The sequence below is a fragment of the Prionailurus bengalensis genome, chromosome D1, assembly GCF_016509475.1.
Source record: "Prionailurus bengalensis isolate Pbe53 chromosome D1, Fcat_Pben_1.1_paternal_pri, whole genome shotgun sequence".
In the NCBI taxonomy this organism is placed as follows: domain Eukaryota; kingdom Metazoa; phylum Chordata; class Mammalia; order Carnivora; family Felidae; genus Prionailurus; species Prionailurus bengalensis.
In genome coordinates this window covers 109,882,565-109,897,557 of record NC_057346.1, presented here as the reverse complement: position 1 = coordinate 109,897,557, position 14,993 = coordinate 109,882,565, and the positions used below count along the sequence as shown (strand labels likewise).

The 14,993-nt window shown below is 44.7% G+C and overlaps 1 pseudogene; it reads right to left on the bottom strand.

Annotated features, from left to right (window-relative positions):
• Positions 1-12,089: 12,089 nt before the first annotated feature.
• Positions 12,090-12,190, bottom strand: LOC122484521 (annotated as a pseudogene).
• Between the last annotated feature and the right edge of the window lie 2,803 nt (positions 12,191-14,993).

Sequence of the window (14,993 nt, the reverse complement as noted above, 5' to 3'; positions counted from 1 at the left end):
AGGCTTTGGAGGTTGAATGTTGCCTCTCTGAGGCCCAGTGTGAGGTAGGAAGAGCCCACGTGCCTAGTACTAGGTTCTGGGTGGGCTTGAAGTCTCCCGGAGGATGAAGTCCTTAGCCCTGGACAAGCCCTGGACGCCTTGGGCCTTGGAGACCTGGCCTGTGTGAACATTGATGGAAGCAAGCACCATCAGAGGCCATTCTCACAGTTCTGTGCCAAGTGCATGAAGGGACTTACCATTGGAGAGATCCGCAGGGCTCCAAGGTGTGTAAGACAGACCCCAGGTCATCCTCGGAGAGGTCTGCACAGCCCGCGGCTGAAGCAAGCACTGTCTCTTTATACTCCTCCTTAGCTTCAGCCTGGAGGAAAACACCCCGGCAGTGTCCCACAGACTGCCATAGAGGGACTCCACAGCCTGGAAAAATACCACATTTCAGAGAATCCCAGACTCACAGTTGGAGTGGGGGGCCCCTTAGTCATCCGCCTTGGGTGACTGAGACCTAGTACAGAGAATTGAGTGATCCAAGTGACACAGCCATCGTTTAGTAGAAGTGGACCCTGAACCAGGTTCCTGGCTCACAGTGCAGTGACCTTTGTGTGCCCTGTAAAGGCTGGCCTCTGGGACCAAGAGGCAGAGAAAGAGCCCAGGCCAGGAGGTGGTGTTCTGGGAACCAGTCTCAACAATGCACTGACTTGCTGTGTGAGCTTGGCAAATAATGTCTCCTGGAGGGATGCCTCAGTCTCCACTTGTGTTCATTTATAAGGCTTGGTTCTGGCAATGGATACCCCTAGGAAGAGCCATTCAAGATTCCAGGGCTAACTTCTCCAGAGCAGGAACCTCTCTCCTTTGCCAGGCTTGGTGCTCACAGCCAGGCTGGGTTGGATCCACCTTTGGCTCCCAGCCCTGCTCCAGAGTAGGGGCCCAGAGACGTCAGGAATCTATACATCACCTTGGGCATGGTCAAGTACTTCACAGAAGTCTTCAGTGAGTTCTGGTCAAACACCCTTGTGATTGTTACAGGGAGAGTGCAGGCATCATTAGGATTGGGCAGGGGAATCCAAAAAGCTGGGTCCACATGGCTCTGGGGAGCTCTGCCAGAACCTGCAAGCCATACGTCCATCCAGAAACTAGCTGGTGCTTGTAAGCAGTCTGGAAAAGGTTTGGTCCCAGAAAATTCCAGAGAGCTGGTGACCTGTAGGAAGCCTTCGATGAAAGCAGACATTTGCAAGTAGCAACCTAGTTGGTTGGCCATAGAGTCCATGGGATCCAGAAGCTTGTCTAGAGTGATTAACAGTCCGGAAAGCCCATCTAGGTCTGGACTGTCCTGGGGAAGAAGAAGCAGATGCCATGCTGGAAGAGGAGATGTCTGGCTCCGCTGTTGGGTACAGGCCAAGGGCCAGAGGCTGACACACTGTGCCAGCTATTCTCAAGGTTAAGGAACACAGGATTGACCTCTGGCTCGGAAGCCTACATCATTGGGCTCTGGCTCATCGCTCTCCAGGAACATGCCATGTGACCCTGGTTAAGTCACTACTCTTCTCTGGGCCTCAGTTTCCCTTTCAGTTTAATGGGTGTTCTGGAGAAACTGATCAGGGGCCTTCCAGCTAAGATCTTAAACCAACCCCAGGCTAAGCCCGGGACAAAAAGGCTAAGGCAGGAAGCTGGAGGGGGGCACGGGTCTCCAGAGACCCAGGGTAGCCCCGCGGGCAGTGAAGTTCTCACCTGATGTTTTCACTCTGTGGCCTTGTCCAGAGAGGATTCCCAAACGCGCTAGGCCTGGCATCTTGTTTCCTTCCAAGGCTCCTATGGAAGAAGAATCTCCCCTGTTGGAGGGAGGAGGAGGGGGACGAGGGGCAAGGGCAGGACCTCCTCTCTCATGGTTGAAATTTCCCTAAAGTGAGTGGAGGGCGCTAAAATGGGGGTGGGGTATATGGCACGGGGGGCTTCCCGGGCCCAGGCTCCGCGCCGGGCTCCGGCTCGGGGGCGGGGGCAGCTCCCGGCCTCTAGCGGAGCCGCCACTCCGCCGGTTGCCTTTAAAAGGCGCCAGCGCGCGCGCATCAGCAGAAGGGCTGCGGCTCTCTTCCAAAATAGGCAAGAACTGGGAGGCCGCGGGAGACGACGAGCTGCGAGCTGCGCGGACGTCACCAGGGGCCTCCCTCCCACCCCCGCCTGCATCACGTCTCCATGGCAACGGCGTACCGCGGCCGCAGATGAATGAGCTAGAGCTAGGAGAGGAGGAGCGCACAGAGACGAACGATTCCTCTTCTAGCATCCAGGCTGCCCTAGGGAAGGGGATGCACACCCGGCGCTAGAAGGAAGGGGGCGCCCTCTTACTCAAAAAGACTCCAAAACCCATTCATTCCCAAATGATCCTTTTGTGTCCCGGAAATCTGGAAGCTGCATGGTCCAGGGACCCCTGACCCTTCGGTTCAGGGCTCCTCCAGACTCAGAGCTCCCCTTTACCCCCCTATCCTCTCTTATTCCGTCAGCTCTTTCTGTTCCCCAAACTTAGCAGAATTATCAGACATCGTGTGTCTTAGCGCCACCACGTGGCCAATGGTGGCGCTGCGTCAGGAGTGCATGTAGCTGGGGTCTCGCCGTCTATGTCGCCCTCTGGCGCTTGCTAGTGGGAAGAGCACAAAAGATTTCAGTCTTCGCATAAGTCCTAATTAACAAAGGCATCATTGAGACATTAGTAAAGTTTAGTGAGTGCTTTCGCTATGTCTAAGTTGATAAGTGCTTCATTTCATTCTCACAGCAGCTCTGCAATTCAGACGATGACGACGATGACGATGATGATGATTACTATTTCGATTTTACGGGTGAGAACAGGCTGAGGGAAGTTGCAGCTTGCCTAAGATCTCCCAACTGTAGGGCAGAACCGCCACCTGAACTCGTGCTGTGAAAAGCAATTGTGACCCCCTCACTTCCAAATCAGTGGTCTCTGTTGGTCCACCCCATAGTCTCTTGATATAAGCAGCACAACACTTATTAAAATGATTCCCATTTTACAGGTAAAGAGACTGAGACTCAGAAAAGTGAAAGGTTTTGCCCGAAGTTTCAGCAGCCATGGATAGAGCCCAGGTCTCTAAGCCCCTGATCTAGGGATTTTTAGGCAGTGGAATAACAGGGAATTCAGCACACCCCTGTGAGACCCTTAGTAAGAGAGACTGAGGAGATAGCTCATCCCGGGCTACCCCCCCCCCCATTAGCAAATGCCCAAGGTCAGCAGAGGAGCAGGGACGTGCCCCCACCTCCCAGGATTTTGAGAGTTCATACGAGTTAGATGCTTGTTTATCTCTGCATATATAAAAATGTGCACCGTGCATCATTTTAATGCCATCTTTTTTTAAGCTTATTTATTTTTGAGACAGAGAGAGAACAGGGGAGGGGCAGAGAGAGAGAGAGAGAGAGAGAATCCCAAGCAGGCTCCAAGCTCTCAGCACAGAGCCACACGCCGGGCTCCATCTCACCAACGATCTCACCAGTCATGAGGTCACGACCTGAGGTGAAATCCAGAGTCCTACGCTTACCCAGGTGAGCCACTCAGGCACCCCATTAGTGTCATCGTCTAAGAGACTCTTCCTACTAATGCAGGAGCCCTTGCATTTATCTAGTATTGGGCTGAGAAGACGCTTCCTGGTTTCAGCTTGCTGCTTTTAAATTGACCTGCCCTATTTGCCAGTGAATAACTGTTCTCAGGTCTATTGCTTTCTTGTTTTTCCTGCGGAGATGCTGACTCCATGCCAGTCTCAGGGTGGCGCTGGGGGCGGGGGGATGTTGTCAGTTTGTTTTTACTGGCTTCTGTTTTGGAGCTTATGGGTATACCATGTTATCTAGTTTTGTTGCAAAACTCTGACCATGTGATTTGATTTTATTATATAGTTGCTCTGTTTTAAGTGGAGATTCAAAATCTGGCCTCCACTGCTGCTGCCTCCCCTGTTATTCTTAGCTAACCCACTTGGGGATGCCAAGGGTTTGAGTGTAAACCATTAAAGGGAATCCAAGAGGCTGGTAGTCACACTTTCTAAAGCTCCAGTTTAAAGACACTGCTTCCAGTGTGGTTTAGATTTTTCAGGAATCTGAACCATCAGCAATGGGCACATTTCCCCATTTGGTTGACACTCACTCCACTTACCGGATCCCGGACTTCCAAGGCCCATTAATGGCTTTCTGTCCCCATTCAAAGGACACCAATTCAGTCAACGTCTTTCCTTCATCCTGGATGGTTCTGTTGTTTTCCCATGAGCTTGTTAACAGGATTTGCTGCCATTATGGCAATCCTACAAGGACTGGAGAAATCCATCCATTTATTTACTCTAGACAAAGTAAATCTTTATCTAGATTCACTCAGATGTGTATCTAAATAGCTTCTCCTAAATGCTTTCCTACTGTTTCCTCCAGTAGGAAATGCTGGAGGATATTGGGGTATTCCCTCTTTTTGATCCCAAAGTTTTTCTCCCAAGGTGTGTTTACAGTTGTCTGCATAGACCCACTCTGCCTCCTGATATGAATGTCCGCTGGAATAGCCAGTCACTCCAGGAAGTCCACAGAGTCGGGACAATTTGGGACAGTTGGTAAATTCCCTCTGCACTCACTATTCCACCATTGGGTTATAACCATCCATGTTTAATTTCTTACCCATCACATATCTGCCCCCAAGTGGCTCCCATGGGTATGCTCCATGCCCAAGATTTTAGTATCATAGCAGTGAGGGTGGGGACGGGCACAGGAATGTGGCCTCTCAGTTGGTTTTCCATAACTCTTCAGTTCTGACTTCTACTGGGCAGAGCCAAGAACTGTCTCATGAGCATTTTTTTTTTAGTTTATTTATTTATTTATTTTGTGAAAGAGAGAAAGTGAGAGCAGGGGAGGAGCAGAGAGAGAATGAGAGAGAGAGAATCCCAAGTAGGCTCTGTGCTCTCAGTGCAAGAACCCAACATGGGGCTCGAACCCAACCATGAGCTCATGACCTGAGCTGAAATCAAGAGTCAGACACTCAACCAACTGAGCCATCCAGGCATCCCTCTCATGAGGATTTTCAATTGGAGCCATATCTAGTAAATTCTTATAAACAAAACATCCTCCATGTGGTACAGATAGACTACAGATAGAAGAAAAATCTTTTCACATTATTCTTACAGTCAGTAGGGCCAATCTTCGTGACATGGTACCCATTCAGATTTGTTAATCCTTGAGGTTCTGTATCAGTTAGCTGTTGCTTTATAACAAACAATCCCATGACAGTAGCTTAAAACACTGCACATTTATTATTGTACACAAGTCTATTGATCAACTGGGCAGTCTGGCTTTGGATGTATTTAGTTAATACTTTGTAGTCAGGTAGGCAACTCTGTTGGTCTTGTATTGGATCTCTCACATACTTTGGGATCAGCTGGCTGTAGGTTGGTCTAGTATAATCTCAAGTGGGACCATTGGGCTCTCCTTTACACAGTCTCTCATCTTCCAGCAACCTAGCCTGGGCTTGCCCACATGGAGGTGGCAGTGTTCCTAGAGGGAGGTGGAATACAAAGCCTTTTGAGGCCAAGGCATGGAGCATGGCACTCCACATTCTATTTGACCAAGTCGGTCACAAGTTCAACCCAGAGTCAGAGTGGGAGGAGACTACAAAGCTACAGGGAAAATGGTGAATACAGAGAAGCCAATAACTGGGGACATGAATGCAGTTACTTTCCACAGGCTCCATGAATTTCTCTATGACAGCCAATTATGGTGACAGTGAATTATGCCTGCTTAAATTTTGATTTATAGCAGGATCATTATTCTATATTATGTTCCTAGCATTGATGTTTACCAATATATTTTAAACAGGGTCTGAATTTTTTTTTAATTTTTTGTTTTTTAAAAAATTTTTGGGGGTGCCTGGGTGGCTCAGTCGGTTGAGTGACTGACTTCAGCTCAGGTCATGATTTCACGGTTTATGAGTTCGAGCCCCACATCGGACTCTGTGCTGACAGCTCAAGCCTGGAGCCTGCTTCAGATTCTGTGTCTCCCTCTCTTTCTGCCCCCCCCCCACCCCACTCATGCTCTGTCTCTCTCTGTCTCAGAAGTAAATAAGCATTTATTTATAAAATAAGCATGAGCATTTTTTAATGTTTATTTATTTTTGAGAGACAGAGAGAGACAGAGCACGAGCAGGGGAGGGGCAGAGAGAGGGAAACATAGAATCTGAAGCAGGCTTCAGGCTCTGATCTGTTAGCACAGAGTCCGATGTGGGGCTTGAACTCACAAACCGTGAGATCATGACCTGAACCAAATCCAGATGCTTAACTGATTAAGCCACCTAGGTGCCCCACTAATTTTTCTTTTTAATGTTCATTATTTGAGAGAGAGAGAGACAGAGAGACAGAGCACAATCAGGAGAAAGGCAGAGAGAGAGAGAGAGAGAGAGAGAGAATCTGAAGCAGGCTCCAGGCTCTGAGCTGGACAGAGCCTGACATGGGGCTCGAACCCACACAACACAAAACCATGACCTGAGCTGAAGTCGGATGCCCAACCGACTGAGCCACCCAGGCACCCCATCTGAATTTTTATTATTAGGCTTCACAGGCACCACTCATAAATAGAAAAATTTGAATCCAAAGAACTTTATTCATTAGTAGTTAGAATGCCACTCCAGGCAGCTCACCATCATCCATTTATCATGCAATAAGCTGTGAGTAAAAGAGAACTCAAAAAGTGGCTTAGAGGGGCGCCTGGGTGGCGCAGTCGGTTAAGCGTCCGACTTCAGCCAGGTCACGATCTCGCGGTCCGTGAGTTCGAGCCCTGCGTCGGGCTCTGGGCTGATGGCTCAGAGCCTGGAGCCTGTTTCCGATTCTGTGTCTCCCTCTCTCTCTGCCCCTCCCCCGTTCATGCTCTGTCTCTCTCTGTCCCAAAAATAAATAAACGTTGAAAAAAAAAATTAAAAAAAAAAAGTGGCTTAGAAAAATTAAATGTAATATCTCACAAACCGAGAAATCCAGAGGAGGGGCAGTCGATGCATCTTTTGAAAGGAAGAAGTTGACGTTAGAGGTTCCAAGCAATGTATCCGGATATAACACCCAGAGGAGAAAGACAGAATAGGTCCTTCCATTCCTGGATCTCTTTCTTAGAGGAGAAGGAACTTCCCCCACCCCACCCCCAAAGAATATCTGATACTAGATATTTTCCCTTTGCACCTTCAGATCCACTTGCCATCTTCTCCAGCTTGCTCCATGCCCTGGGATGGTGGGCTCTATGATGGTATGGATGGGCTCCTTTGCCCATTTTTTGCCAGGTGATGTGGCCAACAGGAATAATTCACAAAAGAATGAAAGGGTGAAGGAGTTAGGTCGAGGTATTTAAACTTCCTTGCCATCTACATTGGGTGACCATGGACTGATGGCATTTCTTCATCAAAGACTGAAGCCCCTGAAAGACTGAAGATAGTCTCCCCTACACATCTTTCCCAGTGGTTCATTAGCTTGAATTAAGTTGCCTGTTTCTGAACCAAAACATTATAGGAGGGAACAACACTGTAAAATGATTATAGAAAAGGTAATCGAGGTAGAAGATTCATAAATGAAATCTAACATAAGGTAATTGGCATTCCCAATGATGAAATTAGAAAAAATGCAATGGGAAAAATATTAAAAGATACAGATCACAATTTCCGAAATAAGGATCAGCCTTTATTTATATGTAAAAGCTCATAGGTTGAAAAAGCATGCATGTCCTGGAGGAGGGGAGGAATCGCATAAAAAGAGCAAAGTGTCAGTCTAAAAGTACTAGATGTTATGGATACAGAGAGATTCCCATTGATATTCATGGGGGGGAAACTTGTCATTTATACAAATAGGATAATGTAATTCATTCATTCAACAAACCTTTTATGCTAGATCCTGTTCAAGACATTTGGGATACATTAGTATACAAACTACTGGTCTCCCCTTTTGTGGAGCTTACAGTCTAGTGGGGACAGAGACCTAACAACCGACATCATGAATAACAAAATCAGATGTTATGTTTATGGGAAAAAAATGTAGAGCAAGTTAGTCGGACTGGGAAAATCAGGGTTGCAATTTTAAATAAAGTGGTAGGGAGGACTTGTTGACAAGTTAGGAGCCCTAACGGTAGTCCATGTTAAACTGTGGCAACAAATATCCTCAATTCTTCACTGCTTATAACAAGAAAGAGAGATGTTGAGGGGGAAGTTGGAAAGTAGATATGGGGTTAAAGATTGAGGTCTGAATTGGATATAAATTTGGGAAGAGACCTTGGTATATAAATGGTGCTTAACACAACAAATCTGGAGTGAGTACGTTAGGAAAGAGAGGAGTCCAAATCCAGAAGCCTGAAGAGATCAGGGAGGAGAGGGAGACTGAGAGAGACCACTGACACAGGAGGAAGAGCAAAGGAATATGTCCTAGCAGGTCAGGTGCAAAAAAGATTTCCACAAGGAGAGAGTAGTCTGTCAGGTCAATTTTGAAATAAGAATAGTTGAGGTCAATAGATGAGAACTAAGAATTTAAGACTTGGATGTCATGGATGACTTTTTCCATGGATGGCCAAGCTGAGAGACAGGTTGGGATGGGTTTAGGAGGGAATTGAAGTGGAGAAATTGGAGATAAGGAGTATCAACAGGCTTTTTTTTTCTGCAAAAAGGAACAAAAGTATGAGTGGTAGTTGCCAAGGGAAGTAAGATCAAGATAATGTTTATATGCTTTTAAGAGGGGAGGAATTAACTACATGCCTGTATACTGATAGAAAAGATCCGGTAGGGAGCAAACATCGCTAGAGGAGAGAGGAGGGACTTGCTAGAGCAGAGTCCTTGAGGAGATGAGAGCAGATAGAAAGTGGAGGGCAAGTAGGGGATTGGCTTTGGACAGGAGCTTGGTTGGTTCAGAGAACAAGCAGAGCAGGTGCTGGGGGGGGGGGGGGGTATATGTGGCAATGGTGGAAATTCCGACTGCCTCCATTTTGCCAAGGAAGTGGGAAACAGACTCATTAGCTGAGATGAGGATGGGGGAGGAGGTGATAGAGGTTTGGCATGGGGCCTCTTCCTCCATCTTCAAAGCTAGCAGGAGATCATCTCCATCAGTCTCTCTGACCCACACTACTGCCTCCCTGTATCATTTATAAGGACCTTTGTGATTACATTAGGTCTGCCCAGAAAATCCAGTATAGTCTCCCCATCTAAAGATCCTATGTTTAATCACAGCTGCAAAATCCCTTTTGCCATCTAAGGTAACATATTCACAGGCTCTGGGGATTAGGATGTAGATAACTTGTGGGGAGGCATGGTTTTGCCTACCACACCTGGTAAATAATTCAGAGCATCACACTCATATTGCGTATGTTGTGTTTAAAATTTAAAAAGGTCCATCAAGGCTTATGCCTCTTTCTTTCTGGTGGGGGATTTTGAGTTCCAGCAATTTGAGTAACTGATGTCGATATGTTTTATTATTGGTGAATCAAACCTTGACTGCTTAGGTAAAACAGTGTCCATTGGGTTTCTCCACTGTATGTTCCTTTTTTTTTTTTTGTAATTAATAAATAAATATCTTTTTGAAAAAATAAAAAACAAATAAATATCTTGTGGGAAGGAGCCAAATGCTTTTGACCAGACTGGAGAGCTTAAAGAAAATTAAAAGTTCATTGGGGCACCTGGGTGGCTCAGTCAGTTAAGTGTCTGACTTTGGCTCAGGTCATGATCTCATGGTTTGTGAGTTTGAGCCCCCCATCGGACTCTGTGCTGACAGCTTGGAGCCTGGAGCCTGCTTCAGATTCTGTGTCTCTCTCTCCTCTCTCTCTCAAAAATAAATAAACTTAAAAACAACTGAAAAAAGAAAAAGAAAATGAAAAGTTCAGGGCATTAAATTCTTGGCTGAAACCACAAAGCACCAAGTAGTTCTCATGCGTAGCTTAAAAGAATTTTTTTACCCCAGTAGCTACAGGGTTAGTGCAGCTGAAGATAGGGTCATAACAAATAAATTGAATTCATACTATATCCGGATCTTTTGTGTGAAATTTAGGGCATTGATTGGGAAAGTTTGGGAACCCCAAGAATTCAAATGACAATATTTTAAAGAAGTCAGAGAATGCCAAGTATCCTGAACCTCCATATCCCATGCCCACTGAAGTATGTGTTACCCTTACAAGGGAATGCTTGCTCTCTTCATGTCTGATCCCGACCTTTGCTCACTGACTCCAGACCTAATCTAAAACCCTGTTCCAAGATGCCTCAGAGGAACAAGGGCAAAGTCTGATGCAGAAGAAAACCTCAAGGCCACGCTTTTTGGTTACCCAGTGGTACATATTATATAAGCAAGACAAAATAAATGCTTAAGTCTTTTTTTTTAATTTATTTACTTTGGGAGAGAGAAAGCACAAGCAAGGGAGGGGCAGAAAAAGAGGGAGAGAGAATCCTAAGCAGGCTCTACACTGTCAGTACAGAGCCCAATGCAGGGCTCGAACTCATGAACCATGAGATCATGACCTGAGCTGAAATGAGAGTCGGACGTTTAACTGATCAAGCCACCCAGGTGCCCAATGCTTAAATCTTTTATTTACCAGTTTTTAGGATAAAGAATTGGCATCTTATCATCTTGCAAATGTGGCCAGCTATTTTTTTTTTTTTTTGAGAGAGAGAGAGAGCGCACGCGTGTGCATGAGCACGGGGAGGGACAGAGAGAGAGGGAGAGAGAGAACCCCAAGCAGGCTCCACTGTCAGCCCAGAGCCCTACTTGGGGCTCCAGCTGTAAGACATGACCTGAGCCAAAATCAAGAGTCACTTAACCGACTGAGCCACCCAGGCACCCCTGGCCACTTATTTTTTAAATGTTATTATGATCTCATGGTTCTAAACACATTCGATGGGCTTTAATCCATTGCAAATGTTATTCTTTATTTTCTTTTTCTCTTTCTTTCTTTCTTTCTTTCTTTCTTTCGTGAACTCTAACCCCAATGTGGGACTTGAACTCCACAGCATGCTCTACCAACTGAGCCAGCCAGGGCCTCACAGTTGTTATTCTTATTAAAACTCAATTGCCCCAGGGGCACCTGGGTGGCTCAGTTGGTTGACATCTGACTCTTGATCTCAGCTCAGATCTTCATCTCAGGGTCATGAGTTCATGCCTTCTTTGGGCGCCATGCTGGGTGTGGAGCCTACTAAAAAACAAAAACAAAACCAAAAAAACTCAACTACTCCATCTTTGGCCTCTTCACAGTCAGAGTGGCATCTGAGACCTTTTGAGCATGACCCTAGCAGTCTTTGATAATAGCTTTTTGCTATCTGGTGTGACAAGATGTCCCTGGTTCCAGGCATTTCTGGATCAAAGATTATGTACCTTTTACATTTGAATTTTGATGAAGTCCAATTCATCATTGTTTTCTTTTGTAGATCGTGTTTTTGGTGTCATACTTAAGAAAATTGTCCCAATCTAAAACTAATGTCACATATGTCAGTTATACTTCAGTAGTAATTTGCAAAAAGATAATCATCCCTAAGATCAAAATTATGTCCTGTTTTCTTTTTAGAATTTTCATAGTTTAAGCACTTAAGCTAGCTGTTCTATGTTCCACATGTCTGCAGTCTAGATAACATTTTGTATCAGAAACATACACAGGGTTTTAATTACAGTATAAAAATATTATTTTTATGATTTAAAAAAATGAAATGTTATCGGGGCTTCTGGATGGCTCAGTCGGTTAGGTGTCTGACTTTGGCTCAGGTCATGATTTCATGGTTTGTGAGTTCGAGCCCCGTGTCGGCCTCTGTGCTGACAGCTCAGAGCCTGGAGTCTGTTTCAGATTCTGTGTCTCCCTCTCCCTCTCTCTCTCTGCCCCTCCCCTGCTTGTACTCTCTCTCTCTCTCTTTTTCTCAAAAATAAATAAACATTAAAAAAATTTTTTTGAAAGAAAATGTTCTTGATTTGATTTTTGTTTAGTTTTTTTAATGCATCTATTCATTTTTTTAGTGATCTCTATATGCAACATGGGGCTCAAACTCACAACCCTGAGATCAAGAGTGGCATGCTTTTTTGATTGAGCCATCCAGGCGCCCCCGATATTATTTATTTATTTATTTATTTATTTATTTATTTATTTATTTAAATATGGAACGCTTCACGAATTTGCATGCCATCCAGGAGCCATGCTAATCTTCTCTGTATCGTTCCAATTTTAGTATATGTGCTGCCGAAGTGAGCACTTTATTTATTTTTAATTACACAAATGACACAGGAGAATAAACTGTACAAAAACAGCAAAAGTACAGAGAGTAGAAAGTGAAAAGTCACCCTTGCATCCATTGTTATTCATTCATTCAAGAAATCTGGGTTAGCTCCCCATTCACGTATTACTTCCATAATTCAAGATTCATTAGTCTACATACAAAAACGCTGTATTCAGTATGCTGTGGACGTATTATGGCAATAACTTTACCATCTTCCCATAGCTGCATTCTCTTTTTCCAAAGGCAATAAAATGAAAATCTTTGTATCAAGACATAGACGTTGTACATGTAGAAGGTAACTCAGAGAATGCAGATTCTGGAGATAGAAGAACCGTATCTTGTTGCTCTCCAAGACTAAAATGAGAAGGCTTTCTAGTGGTGCTGATGTCTTTCAGATGCGTTGAAAAGAAAACTAACGTTGTAAGACAAGTCAGGGGCTTCCTCCTTAATGTCTGCGCTTCCTAAAGATGTTGTAAGGGTTTTGTTGTGTGTTTTTAAATCTGATTTCGGGGCGCCTGGGTGGCGCAGTCGGTTCAGCGTCCGACTTCAGCCAGGTCACGATCTCGTGGTCCGTGGGTTCGAGCCCCGCGTCGGGCTCTGGGCTGATGGCTCAGAGTCTGGAGCCTATTTCAGATTCTGTGTCTCCCTCTCTCTGCCCCTCCCCCGTTCATGCTCTGTCTCTCTCTGTCCCAAAAATAAATAAACGTTGAAAAAAAAATCTAAAATAAAAAAAAAAATCTGATTTCAAATGGTCATTGATGTGAAATGTTGGGATTTGGGACTGAACGGTCAAGAAAGAATTCTTGAGATGTCTTCGGTGCAAAAAGGTGGTTTTATTAAAGCATGGGGACGGGACCTGTGGGCACACAGAGCTGCACTGGGGTTGTGAGGAGCGACTGATTATATACTTTCAAGTTGGGAGGGGGTTAGGGTCAGCAGAAGTCTCTAAGGAATTTGGAAGCAAGGTTTCCAGGACCTTGAGGGGCTAGCTGTTGTTAGGAAAAGGTCATTTATTACTGTCTAATAAAACCTTGGTCATGAGACCCTTCAGATGTGGATCAGTGGGCCATATGCTTGGAGGATGATTGCTAACATATATCTTGGGGGGTAGACATAAAGGTAGTTTCTGAAGGAACTTTTACATATTAAAGGAGACTTAGAGGATCATGGAGGGCTGGCTAATGTTAAGCCAAGATTGCCTTTTGCCCTTGGCAAAGTATTAACATGGAGGCAGCTGAGTTCCTAGAGGAAGTTCACTCTGCCTGTCTCAATACTTGTCAATGTGCTGTAGGTTAAAAGGAAGTTTAATTTTTTCCGTATGTATTTTGCCTTTGTCCTCCACATTAGTCATCATGGTCTAGCTCCTTCTTCACTCTTCCCAGTTAAGTGAATGCGGACATACAAGAAAGACATGTATGATGTCTTTGGCATAAAATCTAGAACAGAGACGCTAACGTCTCCCAGTGAATCATCAACCTTGATTTCATCTGAAGGGCGTTGGGGTGTTTTTCATCTGCTTTAACTGAAAAATCATCTTGGCATGATCTCTACCTGTAAGCAGGTCCCGCCAACCACCCATTGTGTTCTTACTGTAATTGTGCTGTCGTTTGCAAATTCCCACAGTTTTATCTCGGTAGGCAAAATAGATCACTGTCCTTTCAACAGATTTTAAGTCATCAAATACTGAAACATTTTGCATTGAAAGAGCAGCGCTTCAAAAGGTAACTTTAAAATGTAACTTTATTTCTTCTACCGTCTCTGAGGTCTAGAGTTGTAAAACCAAGGAGCAGCCTACTTGAGGGTTCTATTCCACTGGTGGGTCTTCCCTCTTTGATTGCAGGATCTGACTGGTACTACCCAGCCCTGCCATCTACTATCTCCATTGTTTTATTAGCCCATCTTGCTGGAAGTCCTGTCCTTACCAATAGAGGGCGCTGAAAAGTCACTAAAGGAAGAAAGGGTTCTCCAGGTTCTGGTGCGCCTCCCCTGCCCTTTCTCTAGTGCTGAGCTTTTGTTTTGTTTTGTTTTTTGGTTTTTTGGGGTTTTGTTTTTTTTTTTTTTTTTTTTTTTTTTTACCAGCGTAGATAACACACAGCATTATATTAACTTCAGGTGTACAATATAGTGATTCAACAGTTCCATATATTAATGCTCATCAAGAGAAGTGCACTCTTAATCCCCTTCACCTATTTCACCCATTCCCCTCCGCACCCCACTCCCCCTCTGGTAACCACCAGTTTGTTCTCCATAGATAAGAGTCTGTTTTTGGGGTTTGTCTCTTTTTTTTCTTTGTTTGTTTATTTCATTTCTTAAATTACACGTATGAGTGACATCGTATAGTATGGCTGACTGGCTTATTTCACTTAGCATTAGACTCTCTAGACCCATCCAGGTTGTTGCAAATGCCAAGATTTCATTCTTTTTTATGGCCGAATAATATTCCACCGTGGATATATACCACATCTTTTTTATCCATTTATCTATCGATGGACACTTGGGCTGCTTCCATAACTTGGTTACTGTATACAATGCTGCAATAAACATAGGGGTGCATATAACCCTTCAAATTAGTGTTTTCATATTCTTTGGGTAAATACCCAGTAGTGTCATTCCTGGATCATAGGGTAGTTTTCTTTTTAATTTTTTGAGGAAACTCCATTCTGTCTTCCACAGTGGCTGCACCAGTTTGCATTTCCAATAGCGCATGAGAGTTCCTTTTTCTCCACATTTTCAGCGACTCTTGTTGTTTCCTGAGTTTTTATTTTAGCCATTCTTTCCC